This window comes from Rana temporaria, chromosome 11 (genome assembly GCF_905171775.1).
Source record: "Rana temporaria chromosome 11, aRanTem1.1, whole genome shotgun sequence".
Classification (NCBI taxonomy): Eukaryota; Metazoa; Chordata; class Amphibia; order Anura; family Ranidae; genus Rana; species Rana temporaria.
The window spans coordinates 105,621,995-105,638,437 of NC_053499.1; the positions used below are offsets into that span (position 1 = coordinate 105,621,995).

The 16,443-nt window shown below is 48.5% G+C and overlaps 1 protein-coding gene across 7 annotated transcripts in view; it reads right to left on the reverse strand.

The window, feature by feature from the left end:
* The window catches only part of DUS2 (dihydrouridine synthase 2), a 901,714-nt gene that overhangs the window by 737,472 nt on the left and 147,799 nt on the right, over positions 1-16,443 (reverse strand). The window lies entirely within an intron of this gene.

Below are 16,443 nucleotides of genomic sequence, written 5' to 3' on the forward strand. Positions count from 1 at the left end.
GCTTTGACGGTATATGAAGCTGTCGTGGCTGGACCCTGGGTGTTTGGCACGGACGTGCCATATGAGGCATTGGGCATCGGCTATCACCTGTACGTTGATGGAATGCCAGTGCTTCCGATTACGGTATATGTGCTCTGTCTCACGGGGGGGCCGTAGTGCCACATGGGTGCAATCAATGGCCCCCACAGTGCGTGGGAATCCTGCAATTCTGTAGAAATCCTCCATTGCCCTCAGCCGCAGATGCTCCTGGGTGGGTCTGATGAAGTGGTGGGACATGCGTCTGAGGATTGCGGGGACAACCTGGTGCACACATCTGCTCATGCTGGTTTGTGACATCCCAGACATGACTCCACTTGTACGCTGAAAAGATCCACTGGCGAGGAAATGCCGTGTTGCCAGTACCTTGACCAGTGGCTGCACTGCATGTGCGCGATGTGTCTTGCTGGTGATGTCATCATGCAGGGTTCTGGCTATTTCCTGGATGGCATCATGGCTGAATCTGAAGATGCGATACACCTCAGAATCACCCATGCCAAAGATGTTCATGCGCGTTCGGTATATCCTCTCCCGTGCCCTCCTACGAGTCGGTGGACCTATTAGTAGTGCTAGGAGCACGCCTGCCCCTGGCATGTTGGCACACAGATGTGTTGTCCTGCAAGTGTGGGTGCTCCGCTTGCTCAGCTCGTCCGTAACGCTGCTGTAGCTGCTCTCCAGCTGACCTGTGTCCGTCTGGTGCAAAGTTATTCCACATTTTTGATGGAATAACTTTAGGCCCAACGTACGACTTGCGCGCACCAGGCTTAGCCTGCGTCGGGCGCACTTACATGCGAGAATCGGCGTATTTGCATATTTGAATAGGAAATCAATGCGAGCGGAAGATGCGTCGCGTCTAAATATACGCCCAAGTTAGGCCGGCGTAGAAAAGTTGCGTCGGTCGGAGGAAGCCTATTTTCAGGCGTATCTTGTTCTGTGGGTACGGAACAAAAATGCGCCGGCGCATATTTACACTTACGCCGCGTACCTATAGATAAGCCGGCCTAACTTTCTGAATCTAGCTAATAGAAATTAAGTTACAGTACATGATTTATTTATTTTTTACAATTTAGAATTCATATCAGATATGGAAAGGAAAATGGACAGGGGTTAATGGACTGGGAGCTTAGGCCAGATTCTCAGAAGAGATACGACGGCGTATCTCCAGATCCACCGTCGTATCTCCGAGTTGTGTCGTCGTATCTATGCGCCTGATTCTTAGAATCAGTTACGCATAGATTTCTCCTAGATCCGACAGGCGTAAGTCTCTTACGCCGTCGGATCGTAACTGCATATTTACGCTGGCCGCTAGGGGCGTGTACGCTGATTTACGCGTTGAAATATGTAAATCAGCTAGATACGCGAATTCACGAACGTACGCCCGGCCGACGAAGTACAGTTACGCTGTTTACGTTAGGCTTTTCCCGGCGTAAAGTTACCCCTGCTATATTGTGGCGTAAGTGCGGCGTACCAATGTTAAGTACGGCCGTCGTTCCCGCAAAGAAATTTTAAAATTTTACATCGTTTGCATAACTCGTCCGTGAATGGGGCTGGACGTAATTTACGTTCACATCAAAACCAATACGTCCTTGTGGCGTATTAGTAGCAATGCACACTGGGAGATTTCCACAGACGGCGCATGCGCCGTTCGTGTAAAACGCCAATCACGTCGGGTTACAGAACATTAACATAAAACACGCCCCCCTGTGCCACATTTGAATTAGGCGGGCTTAAGCCGGCCGATTTACGCTACGCCGCCGCAACTTAAGGAGCAAGTGCTTTGAGAATACAGCACTTGCCCGTCTAAGTTGCGGAGGCGTAACGTAAATCGGATACGTTACGCCGCCGCAAAGATACGCCGCTGGACGAGAATCTGGCCCTTAGTCACCATCCTTTGGTATGTTTTTTCCTCCCTCTGCTTGGTTTTGTTTTACACACACTCCCCCATGTAGTCCCCTTGTGGGAACACATCGATATTTTGCTACACTATTTTTACACTTTTTAATTAATCCATTTTTTGACACATTTGTTCCAGGAACACTATGCACTCCTCGTGCACACATAGTATTGTGTGCACTGTGATCATGATTGTGATCATGCTGTTACCACCGTGTTGTGCTCTGGGCGCTGTTCTCCGTCCTTGGAGGGTTACCCCGTCTCAACCCCAGGAGAGACATCATGCCTGTACCCCCGCTTTTCTTGGCGGATACCGGACTTGGCCTTGAGGCTGAGCAGTACGTTTCCCAATTTGTCTCCACCTTGTTGGGACATAGTCTCTTTGTCCTCCCTTATATTAAGGGCACTATCATTAACCACTTAAGGACCGCCTAACGACGATATACGTCGGCAGAATGGCACCGCTGGGCACAATCACGTACCTGTACATGATTGTATAAAGCCCAGCGGTGAGTCGCGGCGCGCTTCCGCGACCCGGTCCGAAGCACCGTGACCCCGCCCGCGGGACTCGCGGACCTGATCGCCGCTACAGTCCCGCGATCGTTCCCCGGAGCTGAAGAACGGGGAGAGCCGCGTGTAAACACGGCTTCCCCGTTCTTCACTGTGGCGCTGTCATCGATTGTGTGTTCCCTAATATAGGGACGCACAATCAATGACGTCAGACCTACAGCCACACCCCCTACAGTTGTAAACACACTTCAGGGAACACATAACCCCTTCAGCGCCCCTTGTGGTTAACTCCCAAACTGCAACTGTCATTTTCACAATAAACAATGCATTTTAAATGCATTTTTTGCTGTGAAAATGACAATGGTCCCAAAAATGTGTCAAAATTGTCCGAAGTGTCCGCCATAATGTCGCAGTCACGAAAAAAATCTGATCACCGCCATTAGTAGTAAAAAAAAAAAATAATAATAATAAAAAAGGAATAAAACTATTCCCTATTTTGTAAACGCTATAAATTTTGCACAAACCAATCGATAAACGCTTATTGCGATTTTTTTTACCAAAAATAGGTAGAAAGCGGCCTAAACTGAGGAAAAATAGGATTTTTGTACTCACCGTAAAATCCATTTCTCTGAGTTCATGAACGGACACAGCATCCTTTGACAGTAGGGTTATGCACCTTCCTTCCAGGAGAGTTTAGGCAGAATTTGCAGCACTTAAAGCGTTAACAACCTTTCCTTAGTGCAGCTCCTCCCAGGGGGCGTGGCTCCCTGGGCATAACCCACACCCTACTCCAACAGCCACAGTTCGTAACAAGCAGTACAAACAAAGGAGGGGTGGGTGCTGTGTCTGTCCATTAACTCAGAGAAATGGATTTTACGGTGAGTACAAAAATCCTATTTTCTCTTCCGTTCACGGACGGACACAGCATCCTTTGACAGTAGGGACGTCCCCAAGCAGTGTAAATTTTTTTTCGAGGGGTGGGAAAAACAACACAGCAAACCAAGCTTCACCCCAAACAAAACCGGAGTTACTCAACGGAGGAACTCCAACCTTAAACTGCCACCTGTAACACCCTGCGGCCAAAGGAGGCATCAGAAGATGCACTCACATCCACCTTGTAAAACTTTGAAGAAGTGTGGACCGACGACCAGGTCGCTGCCTTACACACCTGTAACACAGAGGCTTGATGTCGGAAAGCGCAAGAGGCACCGATTGCCCTGGTCGAATGCGCCGTTACCCGAAAAGGAGGCGCCCGCCCCTTCAGGGCATATGCCTGAAGCACAACCTGTCGGATACACCTGGAAATGGTGGCCGACGAGACTGCCAGGCCCTTTCTGGGACCAGACACCGACACAAACAGTGAGTCCGACTTCCGGAACGGAGCCGTTGCCGATAAGTAAACTCGAAGGGCCCGAACCACATCCAGGGAATGTAAAATTACCTCCTTTGGGTTCTTCGGCTGAGGACATAAGGATGGAAGAACAATGTCCTCATTAATGTGAAAGGCCGAAACGACCTTTGGAAAAAAAAGAGGGCTGCGGTCGCAGCACCGCCTTATCCTGATGGATGACCAAGAAGGGGGCATTGCAGGACAAGGCCGCCAGTTAAGACACCCGTCTGACAGAAGTAATAGCTACCAGAAAAAATAGGATTTTTTGTACTTACCGTAAAATGCTTTTCTCTGACGTCCATGGACGGACACAGCTCCTTAAGTCTTGACAAGTGAGTTATGTTCCCTGTTTACAGGAGAGGACTAGGCAGAAACATGTTAAATAGTTAAATACATGTTACATTAACAGAGTTTAACAGCCCCGCCCCCTCCAGACATAACCCTCCTCACTGCAGCATGCAGCCTCAGTTCGTAACAAGCAGTACAAACCTAAAAAGGAGGCGTGGGAGCTGTGTCCGTCCATGGACGTCAGAGAAAAGGATTTTACGGTGAGTACAAAAAATCCTATTTCCTCTTATCGTCCATGGAAGGACACAGCCCCTTAAGTCTTGACAAGTGGGACGTCCCCAAGCAGTGTCAAAACGAGGGGTGGGAAATATCAGTAAAACCAATTTTAACTTCACCCCAAAACAAGCAGAGCTCCTCAAACGGAGGAGATGCAACTTCAAATGGCCGCCTGCAAACGCTAGCGGGCGAAAGAAAGCATCAGAAGATGCACTCACAGCAACCAGGAAATTTTGAAACACAAAAAAAAACGTGAACGGATGACCAAGTCGTCACCCTGCACACCTGTGACACCGACGTATGAAGTCGGAAAAACCCAGGAAGCACCGAAGCCCTGGTCGAAAGTGCCGCGACCGGAACAAGGGGGGCCCGCCCCCTAAGAGCATAGGCCTGTATGACGGTCTGTCAGATCCACCAAGACAGGGTGGTTGACGACACCGCCAGGCCCTTTGTGGACCAGACACTGATACAAAAGAGGGTCAGATCTCCAAAACGGAGCCGTAGCAGGTAGGTACACCCGCAAAGCGGGTGTACCTACCTGCTACGGCTCCGTTTTGGAGCCGTAGTAGTATGAAAAAGCAACCTACGTAGGATGCCCCGGCCGAGGGCAAAAGGGATGGACGAAACAACGCCCCTATTCAGGCTAAAGTCCGAGACCACCTTCGGAAGAAGGGAAGGTCGTGGGTGCACCACCACCTAATCCTTATGGAGGATCAAGCATGGCGGCTTGCAAGACAAGCCCGCCAGCTCAGAGACCCCTCTAACGGAAGAAAAGGGCCACCTTCCGAGATAGTGTTAAGAGAAAATCTCTCTGATGTTTCCAAAGGGAAGGCTCCTGAGGAACCGAGAGCACCAGAGTTAAAACTCATTGGGGAAGAGATGGGCCAAGAGGGGAAAGAATATGACAAACCCCCTGCACAAAAAGGTACCCACCAGGAAACGGGCCCCAAAGGACCACTGAAAAAACATAGCCAAGGCTGAACTCTGCCCCCAAACGGTGCTTAAAAGTAATTTGAGATCCACTCCAAGCTGTAAAAAAACAGCAGGACCCTGGCCATCGAATACGTCCATGGACGTCTCTTTGCACCAAGAGATGTAGGTCTGCCAGGTGTGACTGTAGATTCTCCTGGAAGGAGACTACCGTGCCCTCAACATGGTTGAGATGACCGAGTCAGACAGACCCCGGTCTCTTAAAGTCTGGCTACCAATAGCCATATTTAGTAAGTCAGAGACTGTACAACAGAAGGAAGTGTGGAACCTCGACACAGAAGGACCTCTCGCCCTGGCGACGGCCAGGTTACCTCTGCTATGAAATGCCCGAAATTGGCGTACCAAGGACGCCAATGTCAATCTGGAGTGATTAGGAACATCGGGATCCCCTCAGCCTCCACTCTATGGAGCAGCCGAGAAAGCAACACAAATGGAGGAACGGTATAAGGCCGCCGATACAGACCCCCACAGGGTCACCAGCGCAACTTACACGTCAGTACCAGAGCACTAGACCTGGTCACTAACTTCGACACCCTTGCGGTGGAGACGAGCGGCCAGGAGATCCACGAGTGGAAAAAACCAAGGCGAGCCCGGGCCACGTAACAACACAGAACTTCCTGGGCTTGAACCCAGAGGCAACTGCATGCAGGGCAGGCAGTCTACCGCTGAGCTATAATTTCGCCTGCCCTGTGAGACTCACTTTCTGCAAGGGAGCCGAAACACCCCCAGGCACAGAAAAACAGTCACCCTGGTCCAGCATCAGGTGACTCCAGTAGTCCGCCTGCTGGCATACCCATGGTAGACCGAAGCCACGGTCATGGCATTGTCAGCTAGAACCTTGCAACCTCCTCGAACACGAGGAGAATCAAAGCCTGATCACCCAAATAGTGGGACAATGAACGGTAGACAGGGTCCACAGCACCAAGGCGGCCTCCCACCTAGGTACTAACCAGGCTCGACCCTGGGTAGCTACCAAGGTCAGAAGAGAGCAGGCACATTCAGGCAGTTGTGGCCATAGGTCCATGCAAGTCCAGCGACTCTGGGCCGATTGGACCCCCCCAGGGGTCCCCACAACCCGCGAGGCCTGCGTCCGTCGTAAACACCGACCACTGGAAGGAAGAAACAACTTCTCGGCCCGAAGAGCCGGGGATCTCCGTCCCAACTCAGAAGACTCCGACTAGGTGGCGCACCTGAATCTGGCGATTACAGAGACAAGAAATTTCTTACCACCTGGACAGTATTTCCTGGAAAGCCCAAGTGTGGAACTGGGCATACAGTACCGCCTCGAAGGAGGCTACCCACAGGTCCCGGACCAGCATGTACCCAGAGAGAAGACCGATAGCGTGATGCTAATACCCTCACTGCAGACTGAAGAGTCTGCATTTTCTCCAGGGGAAGAAGGACCTTCGCTCCCTTTGAGTCGGAATCAGGACCGGCTCCAAATGTTTAGCACCCACCCGAAACTTCGGAGGGTCTGAATGGCTATAAACAGCTCCACTAGGTCTGAGACAGAAGCTGCCCTCAGAAAAAGGTCGTTCAAGAAGCCCACGAGGCAAAACCTTACTGTCCCGACAAAGTTAGGATAGTTGCGAGCTCCTAGGTGAAAACCCTCAGTGCTGACACCAGATCAAAAGGGAGGGCCACAGACTGACAGAAGCCCTCCCCCATCACGGAGCACAGAAAATTCTGTGACCTATGCAAACATGCATGTATGCGTCCCTGCGGGACTTACAAGTCCCACACTGTTCAGGCAGACCGACAAGCCGGGCGAGGAATAAACGAGAAAAGAACTCTGTTCTATGGATAGGCGTAAACCCTATCTAGGACTCTGAAGAGACCACCTCGCAGACCCATCAGTCAGAGAGCAGGGAGATTCACTGAATTGTGAACCTGTAAGCTCCCCCCCCCCACCTAGAGCAGGGAGGGAAGACGACTGCATAGGCGGGATTTGGTGCCGGAGTTTACACACCCAGGGACAAATCAGTCCCCCAGCTGAGCCCTTGTCGGCCCCCGTAATAATACATACACAAAGTGTGTATGTATATTATGGAAGTGTATGCACACATGTCTTTGGAGGGTGGGAGGAAACCGGAGTACCCGGAGGAAACCCACGCAGACACAGAGAGCACAATGTAAGCTCCAGCTAGATTGGTGTCAGTGTCCGGAATTCGGACCAATGACTCTTGCTGACAAGTAATGGAATTAACCACTACACCACCGCGTACCATCTCTGAAACAGAAGCCCTGGATAACAAGGGCACGGCATTCAAAGAAGCATCACAGACCTATATGAGGCCCTGGACCAATGGGTCCGCTAGCCTAATATCTTTGGTAGAGAGACAGTGCTCCTCCACTGTCTGGTGCAAAATGCTCACTCAGAAATCGACTGAGACCCCAGAGTAGTAGCCACAGGGGGGGGCGTGTCCGGACGTACAACAGGGAGGACGTGTGGATGCTGAGCTCCACACAGGCAGAATAGATCCATTGCCATCCTAGCCCCGTTTTTGTTTTTTTGGATCCCATCTCTACAGCACCTACTTTGGACCACCTTCTGCTCCTACCCCAGCAATTTTTGTGACATTCTTGGGCAAAACATACCCCTGCAGTGAGGCCCGATCCCTGCCGACGCCGCCGCCATCTTGCGGCCTATACCTCCGGAGCGCTCCGTTCTTGCCTCCTGTGATCCGGGCATCCGAGGTTCCTCCACGCACCCGACTGGCTGTTACACCCCCGGAGGTCTCGGTTTGCCCGCATTGGTGTGGATATACTCCCGGGGGCCCTGACGTGGATCGCGGAGCTCCGCGGCGCCGTTTTGCGGCCTGCAGTCCGGACCTTTTGCATCTCTGGGTCACAGTGAGTACCAGGGCCCCGGCCTCCCACCCCTCCAGACTGCCTTACCGAGCTGTGCCCGACTAGCAGCCAGCTGTGGGGTCCCGATCGCGGCTCAAGAGAGGAATACTGGGCCTCCACAGACACGGAGCTCACTTGCCTGGCCCTTGATCTCAGGAAAGTCCCCGGCTTCGGCCTTCTGTTGGAAGTCGGCAGCCATCTTGCTGCCAAGAAAGGAATACTGGGCCTCCACAGACACGGAGCTCACTTGCCTGGCCCTTGATCTCCTTTTTTTTTTGCCTTAATCAAGCTCATTGTCTTGCTGGTCCCACCTCTATGCTATTACTTGATCCATTTGCAGAAAATACTGACTCCTATCCCACTTGTTATGTAGTCTGCTGTTTAAATGAGCTCAGGGATCCATCTGCACACCGAGACCCCCGCAATGCTATCCTAACTACCTACAGCTTCGGGGGTAAGCATCTTCCTTCATTCCATTTCTTTGACACCCCATGGGCAAAGTTGGCCAGCAACAGCGATATTACAAACCTCTATTTGGGAACTGTACAGGATCAAATATGGAACGTTTTGTAACTAGGTCGCAAACTGCGACCTCTAGTCATGCCGCAGATCCCTTTGCCACAATGGATCCAACCCTGGTCTCGGAACCTATTCACAATTCTCAGTTGATCTCCGCCCAGGGCCCCGACTCCGATTCCCCTTCCCCGCACGAAGTCCTCACCCCGGATATTCTAGATGCTAAGCTTGATGCCAAACTGCAACTATTGCTCCGGCAGATTACAAGTAACGTCTCGGCTGAGGTGAGAAAGCTGGCCTCAGAACTCAGAGGAGAGATTAACCAAATTGGAGAACGTACAGACACCCTTGAAAACAAATTTGATGAGATGATCAACTACGTAAAAGCCATAGAGGAGGAAAACCTCAATCTCCGCCTTTCAGTCTCCCAGCTACAATTGCAACAGGAGGACCTGGAGAACAGGGAAAGACGGCAGAACCTGCGCTTCAGGGGTATCCCGGAAACAGTGAGTGACTCTGAATTACGTGCATACCTTCTGGGTCTTTTCAATGTTACGGCCCCCACTGTGGTGGACATAGACTGGCGCCTAGATAGGGCCCACCGATCTCTGGGCCCTAAACCTCCGGCTGGAGCTAGGCCTAGAGATGTCATAGTGAGGTTTCATTTCTTTGAAAGCAAAGAGGCTTTGACCCTGGCTACGCGCAACAAGTCCCAAATTACATATAAAGGGGCAAAACTGCAGATTTTCAGCGACCTATCTCCAATTACCCTTGCTAAGCGTAGGTCGCTGCGCCCAATCACATCTCACCTTCAACATCATAAGGTTCCATATTATTGGGGATTCCCCTTTCGCCTCGTCGTATCCAAAGATGGAGTCCAGCATACCCTGCGTGACCTGCAGGAGGGTGAAGCGTTTTTGAAAGGTCTTGGCCTGCCTTCTCTTCCGGAAGACGACTTGAATCCTCCCTTTGCTTCAGTGCGCCCTCTACCCAACACTCCAAACCGCATCTGGACCCCCGTGAGGGGAAGATCTAGGAAACATCTCTCTACTCCACAACGTCCACGTTTCTCCAATCAACCACCTTGAACTCCCCCTTTTTTTTTGTTCTTCTTGTCTTCCCCTTGTGGATCCATACCGTGGTGCTCCATGTACCCCACATTCTGGTTTCTTTGTTTTTATGAGAAACTAGTTTTTTCTGGCCTTTTGTTTTATCTTCAAGATGTTATATCCACCCTACTCCTGGTTGGGGGTGGATCTTTTCCCAACCCATGGGATAAGTTCTAACTATTGGTTTTGTTTTTCTTCAGGTTGTTATACACATGTTGTCGGTCATCCATGTCTGTACACTGACCCTCACTAGTTACGGATCACTGACTTCTCCACGCATTTTGGTAGCTACCTAGTTCATAAGATGTGCAGATGACCCTTCCCTGTCTCCTTATTCGGAGTCTCCTGATGGAAGTCCGTTTACGTCCCTACCTGACCCTGGGCTTTGCCCAGGGCCTCCTGAGTGATATTCATAACTCAGGTTTTCAAAGTTTAAATTTTTTTTTCTTTTTCCTGACTTTTTTTTTTTCAATATTTTTATTTTTATTATTTTCGTTTTCTGTGTCCACATCTGTAGATCAACTCTGTAGGTTGAATATGCATTGTTTTTGTTTTATTGATTCACTGAAGTTCCTTAGCAGAAATTACTTATTACCTTGCAGGTCTCGGGGGAACGTCTTTTCTAGAAATGTCTATATATCTTGCTATGCCTCTTATTATGTTTACGCCCTTTATTTTGTGCTAATATCTGTTTTTGTTATATTCACGCAAGCCTGTTTATTTAGACTACTTCCATGGCCTTAAGGATTATGTCATATAATGTGAAAGGTTTAGGTTCTGTCCACAAGCGCTGGATGGCCCTGAAGGACTTCAGGGCCTCTGGCGCAGATGTGATAATGATCCAGGAGACCCACTTCCGTGAGGGAGGTTCGTTTAAATTTGCCTCCAATTTTTTCCCCACCTCTTTTCTTGCCTCTGATTCCACGGGCAGGGCGGGTGTGGCTGTCCTGGTGAAAAGGTCATGTCCTATTAAGGTAAAGAGCTTGTATGCAGATCCTCACGGAAGATTCCTCATTTTGGACTGTGAGTTTCTGACTACATCGCTCACCCTAGTCAATCTCTATGCCCCCAACACTGGCCAGATAGCCTTCCTCAACAAACTTTTTGACTCCCCCCAATATCGTGCGCAACCATTTATGATTGTGGGTGGGGATTTCAATTTGGTTATGTCTCCCACCAGAGATAGACAAACCCTTCTCAATGTCTCCCCGTCTAAAAAAGTCACGTCTCAGGCCAATGCTTTCCGTAGGTGTGTTAGGTCCCACCAACTTTTTGACTCATGGAGGATCAAACACCCACTTTCCAAACAGTTTACCTTTTACTCTCCAGCTCATAAAATGTATTCTCGTCTTGACCACTTTCTCATCTCGGCCCCGACTATTCCCTATGTAGTCGGGTCTGATATTTCACCCATCACATGGTCTGACCATGCTCCCGTTGTGTTGGATCTCATGCTTTCCCAGGCCCACGCCAAATCCTGTCACTGGCGTCTTAATGATCATCTGTTACAATCTGAGGTTTCACGTTCAATTTTAGCCAAGGGCTTGGAGGATTTTTTCCAACTGAATGTGGGGTCAGTTTCCGATTTTTCTACACTGTGGGAGGCGCACAAGGCCGTATTTCGTGGCATTTGCATAGCTGAAAGCTCCCGACTAAAAAAGGATCGTAATGGCCTTCTTCGGTCCTTGACGTCTGCTCTGGTTCTCGCCGAGCGGAGGCTGTTGTGCGCGCCCACAGTGGCGAAATTACGTAAAGTTACCTCCCTTAGGGAGCAAATCAAATCTTTGAAAATGGGTAGGGTCAAAGCAGAAATTTTACGAGTTCTCGAACAAACCACATAGGATGTTAGTCAACAAACTACACCCGCGCCCATTTCATTCCTTCCCTGACTTTCTCCTCCAACCAGACGGATCTAGAACACATTGCCACCGCGAGATGTCGGATACTTTTGGCAAATTCTACAGTAAGTTGTACAATTGTCTGACTCCAGAGCATCAATTTACTTTTACCCAAGATAAGTTTGAGTCCTTTTTTTCTAACATTAAACTTCCAAAGTTATCTTTAGCGGATCTTGCCGGATTGAATGTGGCGATATCAGCTGAGGAACTTTTAGCTATAATTAAAGATCTCCCCCTACATAAATCTCCTGGCCCTGATGGTCTACCCTATTTCTATTATAAAACTTTTATAGATATTTTATCCCCCCATATGCTGACCCTTTACAGCTCTTTGTTTAAAGGCACCCCCCCGCATGCTCACTTCTCTCACTCTCACATTTCGGTTATCCCGAAACCTGGTAAGGATCCCTCTATTCCAGATAACTATAGACCCATAGCCCTTTTAAATTCAGATTATAAGATATTTACCAAGATCCTCGCTTCCAGACTGTCTAGGCTAATTTCCAAACTAGTCCATAGGGATCAGGTGGGTTTTGTCCCCGGCAGGCATGCGGGGGACAACACCCGACGTACCGTGGATCTGATTGATCTCCTGGACAGAACCACCCGTTCGGCACTAGTTTTAAGTTTAGATGCTCAAAAGGCCTTTGATAGGTTGAGCTGGCCATATATGTTTGCCACTCTTAAATTGTATGGTTTTAAGGGCCCTTTTTTGAAAGCTTTAGAGGCCCTGTATTCAACCGTTACTGCCCAAGTGCAGATGTCGTCCTTTCTGTCGCCGTGTTTTCCTATGACGAACGGGACTCGGCAGGGGTGTCCCCTATCCCCATTGCTTTTCATTTTATGTTTGGAGCCCCTTGCTGAGTCTATTCGATCCCATCCAGACATTCGTGGGGTGGTGATGAGACAGGGGGAATATAAATTGTCGCTTTTCGCGGACGACATCCTGCTCACTATTACCAACCCACTGATTTCTCTCCCTTCTCTACATAAATTATTATCTTCCTTTGGTGCCATTTCAGGTTATAAGGTTAACGCTTCCAAAACTGAAGCGCTCCCCATACATATCCCGCCCGCATTGCTGTCCCAACTTAAGGGATCGTATCCCTACAGGTGGTGTACTGAGTCCCTTAAATACCTGGGTATTCTCCTTACTCCCTCCTACTCATCTCTCTATTCTGTTAATTTCCCCTCCTTGGTTTTAGACATTAATAAATCTCTGCTGACCTGGACAAAATATCCTCTCTCCCTTCTTGGTAGGATTAACGTTTTGAAAATGTCCATCCTGCCCAGATTGCTTTACCACTTTGAAACGCTACCAGTCGCTGTACCTTCTCCCCAGCTGAAAGCGCTTCGACAGAGTTTTTTAAGGTTTATATGGGGCGGCGGGGCTCATCGTATAGCTAGTTCGGTGGTATTTGCTCCCACATGTAGAGGTGGACTGGGAGCCCCGGATATTGTTAAATATTATTATGCCTCACACTTGAGCGGTGGTCTCCTGGTCCTCTCTACACGCTCCGAATCAGTGGGCCGCCATTGAAAAGGGGGTGTTGTATCCGGTCCACCCTTGCTCGTTGATTTGGGGCGCCCCTCTATCCCTAGATCCTATTTTTAAACGTCAATGCACGGCCCCAATGGCTTTCACTTTAGCCATTTGGCATAAATGTCTTAAAAGCCACTCCCTTGCCTCACCCTGCCCTCCATTGGCGAATGTTTTGTTTAACCCAGTTATACCTGATAGCATCTCATTGGGTAGGATATCTCCGTGGCTCGATGTTCCCCTATTTCAACTTCGAAATTTAGTTCATCCTGTCACACGGAGACTATATAGCTTTGATATTTTACGCAAAAAATTCAATATACCCAACCACCTTTTTTATTTTTACCTGCAGGTGAGACATTTCTTTCAATCCAAGTCTTCTAACCTGAACCTCGATAAACCGACGGCTTTTGAGTTTTTGTGTGCCCAGGGCCCCCACCAACTACACCTAATATCTTCTATTCACCGTATCCTCCATGGGTCAATCCCTCTTTCTGAAACAACACACCTTTACATGAGAAAGTGGGCCCACCTATTGGGTAAGCCTATTACGGTCCAAAACTGGGATAAGATTTGGTCCTCTACCTTTAAATCCTCTAAATGTGTGATCCATCGGGAAACGTCTATTAAAATTCTCATGTTTTGGTATAAAACTCCTGATGTAATTCACACATACGTTCCCTCAGTTCTACCGCATTGTTGGCGTTGTGGAAACGATATTGGCTCTTTGTTTCATATTTTTTGGAGATGTTCCCTGGTTCAACCGTTTTGGCAGGAGGTGAGGGTGCTGGTACAGGAGGTGATAGAAGTTTCTCTTCCATTTGAACCATTGAACTTTCTTTTGGGCCTCCCGTTCCCGGGTCTAACCAAAAAAGCTAACCGCTTGGCCGCCTATATTTTATTGGCTGCCAAGAGGCTCATACCGTTGTGTTGGTTGTCTAGTGCTCCGCATCCATGGCCCAGATTTCTCCACCTCGTGGCTGAAATTCGGAGGATGGAATATTTGACGGCCTCTGTTAACGATTCCATACCACAATTTGATAAAGTCTGGGAACCTTGGGATCTCTCGAGATACGGGACCCCTGTGTCGTTGCCCTCACCTTAGTATATGCCTCCCCCTTGTGGTTTATTTTTTTTTATTTTTTTTTCTCTGTTTGTACCTCTAATATATACCTGAGAGTTGTTTGTTTTATATGATTCTCTAGATTCATGCAGATCTCCTCTGTGATCTGCGTCCCTGGACACTATGTATATGTCATTTATTTTCATGTTCTTTTTTTTTTTTTTTTTCTCTTTGTACAATCTCTGTATCGTCAGTGTGCTGAACTTATCGATACTTTGTACTTTATGATACTCTGTTGTCTTACTTGTTTTTATAACCCAATAAAAAATACAATTTTGCAAAAAAAAGAGTAGTAGCCACAATAGGCCGCAAGATGGACCCCCGCATGGTAAACATGGCAAGGGCCAGTACTTCGGATCTTCTAACAGCAAGATCCATACAAGCGGGGACTCCCGTAATAGGGAGAGTGGTCAGCTATACATAACACCCGGAGGATCCCCTGAAAGGGCTCTCCTCAAAAGGGCACTGAACCGCCAGGCGGTGAGGGACTACCTCAGCGGCTTTTCTCATTCCGCATCTTAGAAATTATCAAAGAAGGGCACAGAAGTAGAGAACCTACACAGAGCGGTCTGATTTGTGAGATCCAAAAAAGACAGAGCCTTCGGCGGAAACAAAGCTGCACTATACAGCTTAAGAGAGTCCCTTACAGCAGTGAGAAGCGCACCCATACATTTTTTTACTACCCAGGTACCTGGTCCATGGCTCCATAGCAGAAAAAACAAAAGTACCCCCCTGAGGTTGGGACTTTAAAGGTGACACACAAAAAAGTGTCATATAGACCATAGAAAAAAAATAAAAAACACATATGGTCATATATCCTTATATACAATAATACGGAGCATTCCCCAGGGGATAACGGAGGGAGGGGGCACACTTTTAACCCCCGCCCGTCTGCATTCCGCCCCCAGCCTGGCCCAAAAGTGTCCAGAGCTAACAAACAAGTCTCTGTGGAGATCCCAGGTGCTAACACCTGCCGCTGAGCATGTTGGGGAAGGACCAGATACTGACTCCAAATATAAAAGACATTTACATAGTGTGTATGTAATACCTGTCTTTACATAAAAACTGACGCTCCTAGGGCCCTATACAGGGCATCTTACCCACTTGCGCTGACCCTGGGAGTTAAAAACTTATATCAATATAAGTAGGGTTGCCACCTGTCCGGGATTCACCCGCACAGTCTGGTTTTTACATCCTGTGCCCGGGTTTCCGACTGCCTGTCACCCGGACACCAGCCACCTGGGCACCCTCAAAAAGTCTTATAACACCCCCAAAAAACGTAATCAGAATTCAGGATCCATAACCTGTATCAGAATGTGACCTATCTTTACATATATGTAACTGTTTGGGTGGAAACAGTCCTAATTACAAGGGACTTGTTTCTCTCTGTGGAGGGATACAGAACCTCCTGGCCGCATACGCCGATGCTCTGCTTCTAGTCCCGGCTACTGGAGCCCTGCCAGGACTGTTCACTGTTTACAGAGAGAGCTGTGAGTGAGTGGGCGGGAAGAGGAAGGAGCTGCACAGTGTGTGAGGCGACAGCAGGACAGAGAGGGGAGGAGAGAAGCTAGCTGCACATTACCAAACTATTCATGTAAGTATTCATCTCACAGTATGTTGTCTGAGTGCATGTATGTATCTCAGTGTGTGTGTGTGTATATATATAATTTAGCACATGTACAATATATATATATATATATATATATATATATATATATATATATATATATATATATATATATATATATATATATATATATATATATATATATATATATATAGTCTGTATGTGTGACTGTTTTGGTGCTGCTGGCTTGCTGGCTGGCAATCGCTCTCTTTTAGTGCTCTGTGTTCCTCCCCTCTGCACTCATACGTTTCCTTCCTTTTTTCCTTTTTCTCCAGAGTGCGGCTCCGCTGATTGGCCGGTGTCATCATATGACACGGCTGCTTCAGCGCTAAGGAGTGTGGGAATTGTAGGCATCTCAGCGACCATGTGACCTCTGAGATCCAATCGCGATGCACCC